Source organism: Chiloscyllium plagiosum, chromosome 1, assembly GCF_004010195.1.
Source record: "Chiloscyllium plagiosum isolate BGI_BamShark_2017 chromosome 1, ASM401019v2, whole genome shotgun sequence".
Taxonomy (NCBI): domain Eukaryota; kingdom Metazoa; phylum Chordata; class Chondrichthyes; order Orectolobiformes; family Hemiscylliidae; genus Chiloscyllium; species Chiloscyllium plagiosum.
The window spans coordinates 62,662,282-62,668,281 of NC_057710.1; the positions used below are offsets into that span (position 1 = coordinate 62,662,282).

The following is a 6,000-nucleotide window of genomic DNA, read 5'->3' on the forward strand; positions in this document are numbered from 1 at the left end:
TGATTGAGACTTACTCAAACAAACTTGAATAATTTAGTCAGACACGATTTCCCTTTCATGAAGTTATGCTGCCCCTGCTTGATTAGATTAGGACTTTCCAAAACTTTTCCAACAATAGATTTTAAGCAGATTAACGTATTGTTACCTGCTTTCTATGCCTCAATCCCTTTTTGAATAGGAATGTCACATTAGCAGTTTTCCACTGCTCTGGTACTTATCCAGAGTCGAAGGATTTTAGAATATTTCAGTCAATGCATCCACTCTCTCAGTAGCCACCTCTTTTCAGATCCGATGTAGCAAACCATCAGGGCTTATCTACCTTTAGCCCCGTTAGTGTTAATGGGATGTTCAGAGTATCTTCCAACTGAAAGACTGCTGCAAAATATCTATTTAAATCTTCTGCCATTTCATAAAATCATAGAGTCATAGAGATGTACAGCATGGAAACATACCCTTCAGTCTAACTTGTCCACGCCGACCAGATATCCCAACCTAATCTAGTCCCATTTGCCAGCAGTTGGGCCATATCCCTCTAAACCCTTCCTGTTCATATACCCATCCAGATGCCTTTCAAATGTTGCAATTGTACCAGCCTCCACCATTTCCTCTGGCAGCTCATTCCATACATGCACCACCTTCTGCATGAATAAATTGCCGCTTAGCTCTCTTTTATATCTTTCCCCTCTCCCTAAATCTATGCCCTCGGATTCTTGACTCCCCCACCCCAGGGGAAAGACTTTGTCTATTTATCCTTTCCATGTCCTTCATGATTTTATAAACCTCTATAAGGTCATCCATCAGCCTTCGATGCTTCAGGGAATACAGCCCCAGTCTGTTCAGCCTCTCCCTATAGCTCAAATCCTCCAACGCTGGCAACCTCCTTGTAAATCTTTTCTGAACCCTTTCAAGTTTTACAACATCCTTCTGAGAGGAAGGATACCAGAATTACACGCAATATTCCAAAAGTGGCCTAACCAATATCCTGTACAGCCACAATATGACCTCCCAACTCCGATCTGATCAATTAAGAAACGCATACCAAACGCCTTCTTCACTATCCTATCTACCTGCAACTCTACTTTCAAGGAGCTATGAACCTGCACTCCAAGATCTCTTTGTTCAGCAACACTCCCTAGGATCTTATTGTTAAGTGTATGAGACCTGCTAAAATTTGTTTTCCCAAAATATAGCACCTTGCATTTATCTCAATTAAATTCCATCTGCCACTCCTCAGCCCATTGGCCCATTTGATCAAGATCCCATTGTAATCTGAGGTAACCTTCTTTGCTGTCCACTATACCTCCAATTTTGGTGTCATCTGCAAACTTACTAACTGTACCTCTTATGCTCATATCCAAATCATTTATATAAATAACAAAAAGTGGAGCACCGATCCTTGTGGCACTCCACTGGTCACAGACCTCCAGTCTGAAAAACAACTCTCCACTACCACACTCTGTCTTTTACCTTCAAGCCAGTCCTGTATTCAAATTGCTAGCTCTCCCTGTATTCCATGAGTTCTAACCTTGCTAACCAGTCTCCCATGAGGAACCTTGTCAAGCGCATTATTGAAGTCTATATAGATCACGTCCAATGCTCTGCCTTCATCAATCCTCTTTGTTACTTTTTCTTTTTCAAAAAATTCAATCAAATTCATGAGACATGATTTCCCATGCACAAAGCCATGTTGACTATCCTTAATCAGTCCTTGCCTTTCCAAATATGTGTAAATCCTATCCCTCAAGATTCCCTCCAACAACTTGCCCACCACCGAAGTCAGGCTCACCGGTCTATAGTTCCCTGGCTTAGCCTTACAACCTTTCTTAAATAATGGTACCACATTAGCCAAGCACCTCACTGTGACTTTCGATGATACAAATATCTGAGCAAGGGGCACAGCAATCAATTCCCGAGCTTCCCACAGAGTTCTTGGATACACCTGATCAGGTCCTGGGGATTTATCCACATTTATGTGTTTCAAGACATACAGCACTTCCTCCTCTGTAATATGGGCATTTTTTGAGATGTCACCATCTATTTTCCCACATTCTATATCTTCCATATCCTTTTCCACAGTAAACACTGATGCAAAATACTCATTTAGTATCTCCCCCATCTCCTGCGGCTCCACGCAAAGGCTGCCTTGCTGATCTTTGAGGGGCCCTATTCTCTCCCCCGTTACCCTTTGTCCTAAATGTATTTGTAAAAACCCTTTGGATTCTCCTTAACTCTATTTGCCAAAGCTATCTCATGTTCCCCTTTTGCCCTCCTGATTTCCCTCTTAACTATACTCCTACTGCCTTTATACTCTTCTAAAGATTCACTCGATCTATCCTGTCTATATATGACATATCCTTCCTTTTTTTCCTTAACCAAACCCTCAGTTTCTTTAGTCATCCAGCATTCCCTACACCTACCAGCCTTTCCTTTCACCCTAACAGGAATATCCTGTCTCTGGACTCTCATTATCTCATGTCTGAAGGCTTCTCATTTTTCAGCTGTCCCTTTACTTGCAGACATCTGTCCCCCAATCAGCTTTTGAAAGTTGTTGCCTAATACTGTCAAAATTAGCCTTACTCAAATTTAGAACTTCAACTTTTAGATCTGGTCTATCCTTTTCCATCACTATTTTAAATCTAATGGAATTATGGTCACTAGCCCCAAGGTTTCCCCCACTGACACCTCAGTCACCTGCCCTGCCTTATTTTCCAAGAGTATGTCAAGTTTTGCACCTTCCCTAACAGGTACATCCACATACTAAATCAGAAAATCCCTCTCCATCCAAACCTTTAACACTATGGCAGTCCCTGTCTATGTCCAGAAAGTTAAAATCCCCTACTATAACTACCCTATTATCCTTACAGATAACTGAAATCTCCTTACAACTTTGTTTCTCAATTTCCTACTGACTATTAGGGAGTCTGTAATATAATCCCAATAAGGTGATCATCCCTTTCTTATTTCTCAGTTCCACCCAAATAACTTCCCTGGATGTATTTCTGGAATATCCTCCCTAAACACAGGTGTAATGCTATCCCTTACAAAAACTGCCACTCCCCCTCCTCTCTTACATCCCTTTCTACCCTTCCTATAGCATTTGTATCCTGGAACATGAAGCTGCCAATTATGTCCATTCCTGAGTCATGTTTCTGTAATTGCTGTGATAACCCAGTCCCATATTCCTAACCATGCCCTGTTAGGCCTCTTGCATTGAAATAAATGCAGTTTAACTTATCAGTCCTACCTTGTTCTCTGCTTTGTCCCTGCCTGCCCTGACTGTTTGACTTGCTTCTTTTCTCAACTGTATCAGTCTCAGATTGATCTCTTTCCTCACTATCTTCCTGGGTTCCACACCCCCCTTATTGTCAGTTTTTATATTCCATGTTATTGAGTCATTGTTGTTTATTTTCTCTCCCTTTATTATCTCTTTACTCCTGCTTTGCTGGAATCTGACTTTACCCCAGTCTTCGGGACTATTACTAACTTTTGTCTCCTTAATATTTCACATTTATACACTCCTTAACTTCCTTATTTGGTTTATCCCTCTCTTAGAATCTTGCCTCCTGACTGAGATATATTTTTACTGCAAGTCAAGAAGTACCTTTTTAAATTTTGGATGTTTACTTTCCTTCTAGTCTATCTGTTAGTTAACACTGTTGTCAATTCATTGTAATATCCTTAAGTTAAACATCATTGTTACTGACCTAAGTTTCAAACTCTGAAACTAAACATTATGTTCTTTCATATTAAGATCCCTTCTTCCCAGGGATCTTATACTGAGAGGCCATTTATTAAATCTGCCTAATTATCTGTTATCAGATCCAAGGTAGCCTGTTCCCTGGTTAGTTCCATGACATTCTTGCTCTAGGAAGCTGTCCCTGATGCACTGTATGAATTTGTTGTCAAAGCTACCCTTTCCAATGTGATTAATCCAATCAACATGAAGGTTAAAGTCACCCATTTTTATTGCTTTTTTTTTCTTTTTATGTGCTCCTTTATTTGTTGATTTCTAGCTTTTCCTACAGTGTAGCTACTGCTTTGTAGTTTATAAACTATTCCTACAAATGTCTTCCTTCCCTTGCTATTATTTATCTCCATCCAGATGGATTCTATCCTCTGAGCCTCGATCATCTCTCATAACTCTCCTTATTTCATCTGTTATTAACAGTGCTACTCCACCACCTTTTCCATCCCTCTAATCTTTCTGAAAGGTCAAATATTCCTGAATGTTAAGTTCTTAGTTCTGAGGTCCTTGTATCACATCTCCATAATGACAATAAAATCAAGCCCATTTACCTAATTTCTCTCTTGGTTCGCCCCTGCACTTTCTATACCCCTCTTCACTAATCACTGGAATTATTATGTTATAGAGCCATAGAATTACACAGCATGGAAACAGACCCTTCAGTCCAATCAGCCCATGCCAAACATAATCCCAAACTAAGCTAGTCCCACATGCCTGCTCCTGGCCCATATCCCTCCAAACCTTCCTTCTTCATGCATCTATCTTTTAAACATTGTAATTGTACCCAAATTCACCACTTTCTCAGGAAGTTCATTCCACATGCAAACCATCCTCTGTGTAAAACATTTGCCTCCATGTCTTTATAAAATCTCTATCCTCTCACCTTAAAAATGTGCCCCCTTGTCTTGAAATCCCCCATTGGAGGGAAAAGACAACTACCATTAACTCTACCTATACCTTTCATTATTTCACAAGCTTCTATCAGATTGCCTCTCAACCTCCTACACTGCAGTGAAAAACTCCCCAGCCTATCCAGCCTTTCTTTATAACTCAAACCTTCCTTACCTGGCAACATCTTGGTAAATCTCTCATAACCCTCTCCATCTTGATAATAACCTTTCTATAATTGGGCAACCAGAACTGGACACAGTATTCCAGCAGAGGCCTCACCAATGTCCTCTACAACCTCAACATGACTTCCCAATTCCTATACTCAAAGGACTGAGCAATGAAGGCAAGCATGCCAAAATCCTTTTTAACCACCTTGTCTATATGTTAGACAATAGACAATAGACAATAGACAATAGACAATAGGTGCAGGAGTAGGCCATTCAGCCCTTCGAGCCTGCACCGCCATTCAATATAATCATGGCTGATCATTCCTAATCAGTATCCTGTTCCTGCCTTATCTCCATAACCCTTGATTCCACTATCTTTGAGAGCTCTATCCAACTCTTTCTTAAATGAATCCAGAGAGTGGGCCTCCACTGCCCTCTGCGGCAGAGCATTCCACACAGCCACCACTCTCTGGGTGAAGAAGTTTCTCCTGAGCTCTGTCTTAAATGGTCTAAATGTTATGCAAACTTCAAAGAATTATATACCTGCACCTCGAGATCCCTCTATGCTTCCAGACTATTCAGGGCACCACTGTACACCTATCCTTGTTTCTTGTACCAAAATGCAATACCTCACATTTATCCAGATTAAGCTGCATTTGCCATTTTTTTCTGCCAATTGACCCATTTAATCAAGGTCCCCTTGTAGTCTTAGAAAGCCTTCTTCACTGTCTACCACAGATAGTTCTCCAATAATGCGATAGTTGCATTCCAGTGTGACATCATGTCATAGAAGATCACACAATATAAATATTGGAGCCTATGGGAAAAACAGGGTTAGGGGGCGAACCACCCAAAATATCAGTAAAGATCGAAACAAAAATAGTAGTCTAACACCAAGTGATATCACAGTCTAATTAAATCTTTAAAGCACATATTTTAATGAAATAATACAGTAAATGTAATTCTTTAACTCTAAAATCACTGACAACATCATTGTATCTTTCACAAAGCTCTTCACCAGAAAGCATGCGAGCCGTCTGACCATGTGGTGCTGACGCGGAAGTCCAGTCCTCCTCAAGATTCTCCCCTGGTTTGAAATAAACTTCCTTCTTAATGTAGACTATAATTCCCAGTTTCAGTCTCAGTTGCAAAGCTTGCAGAGCTGATTGCATTCCTGTTTTAGCTGAAATTGCATTT

General features: G+C 40.5%; 1 pseudogene; it reads left to right on the plus strand.

The window, feature by feature from the left end:
• Positions 1-6,000, plus strand: part of LOC122554919 — a 177,322-nt pseudogene that overhangs the window by 170,196 nt on the left and 1,126 nt on the right.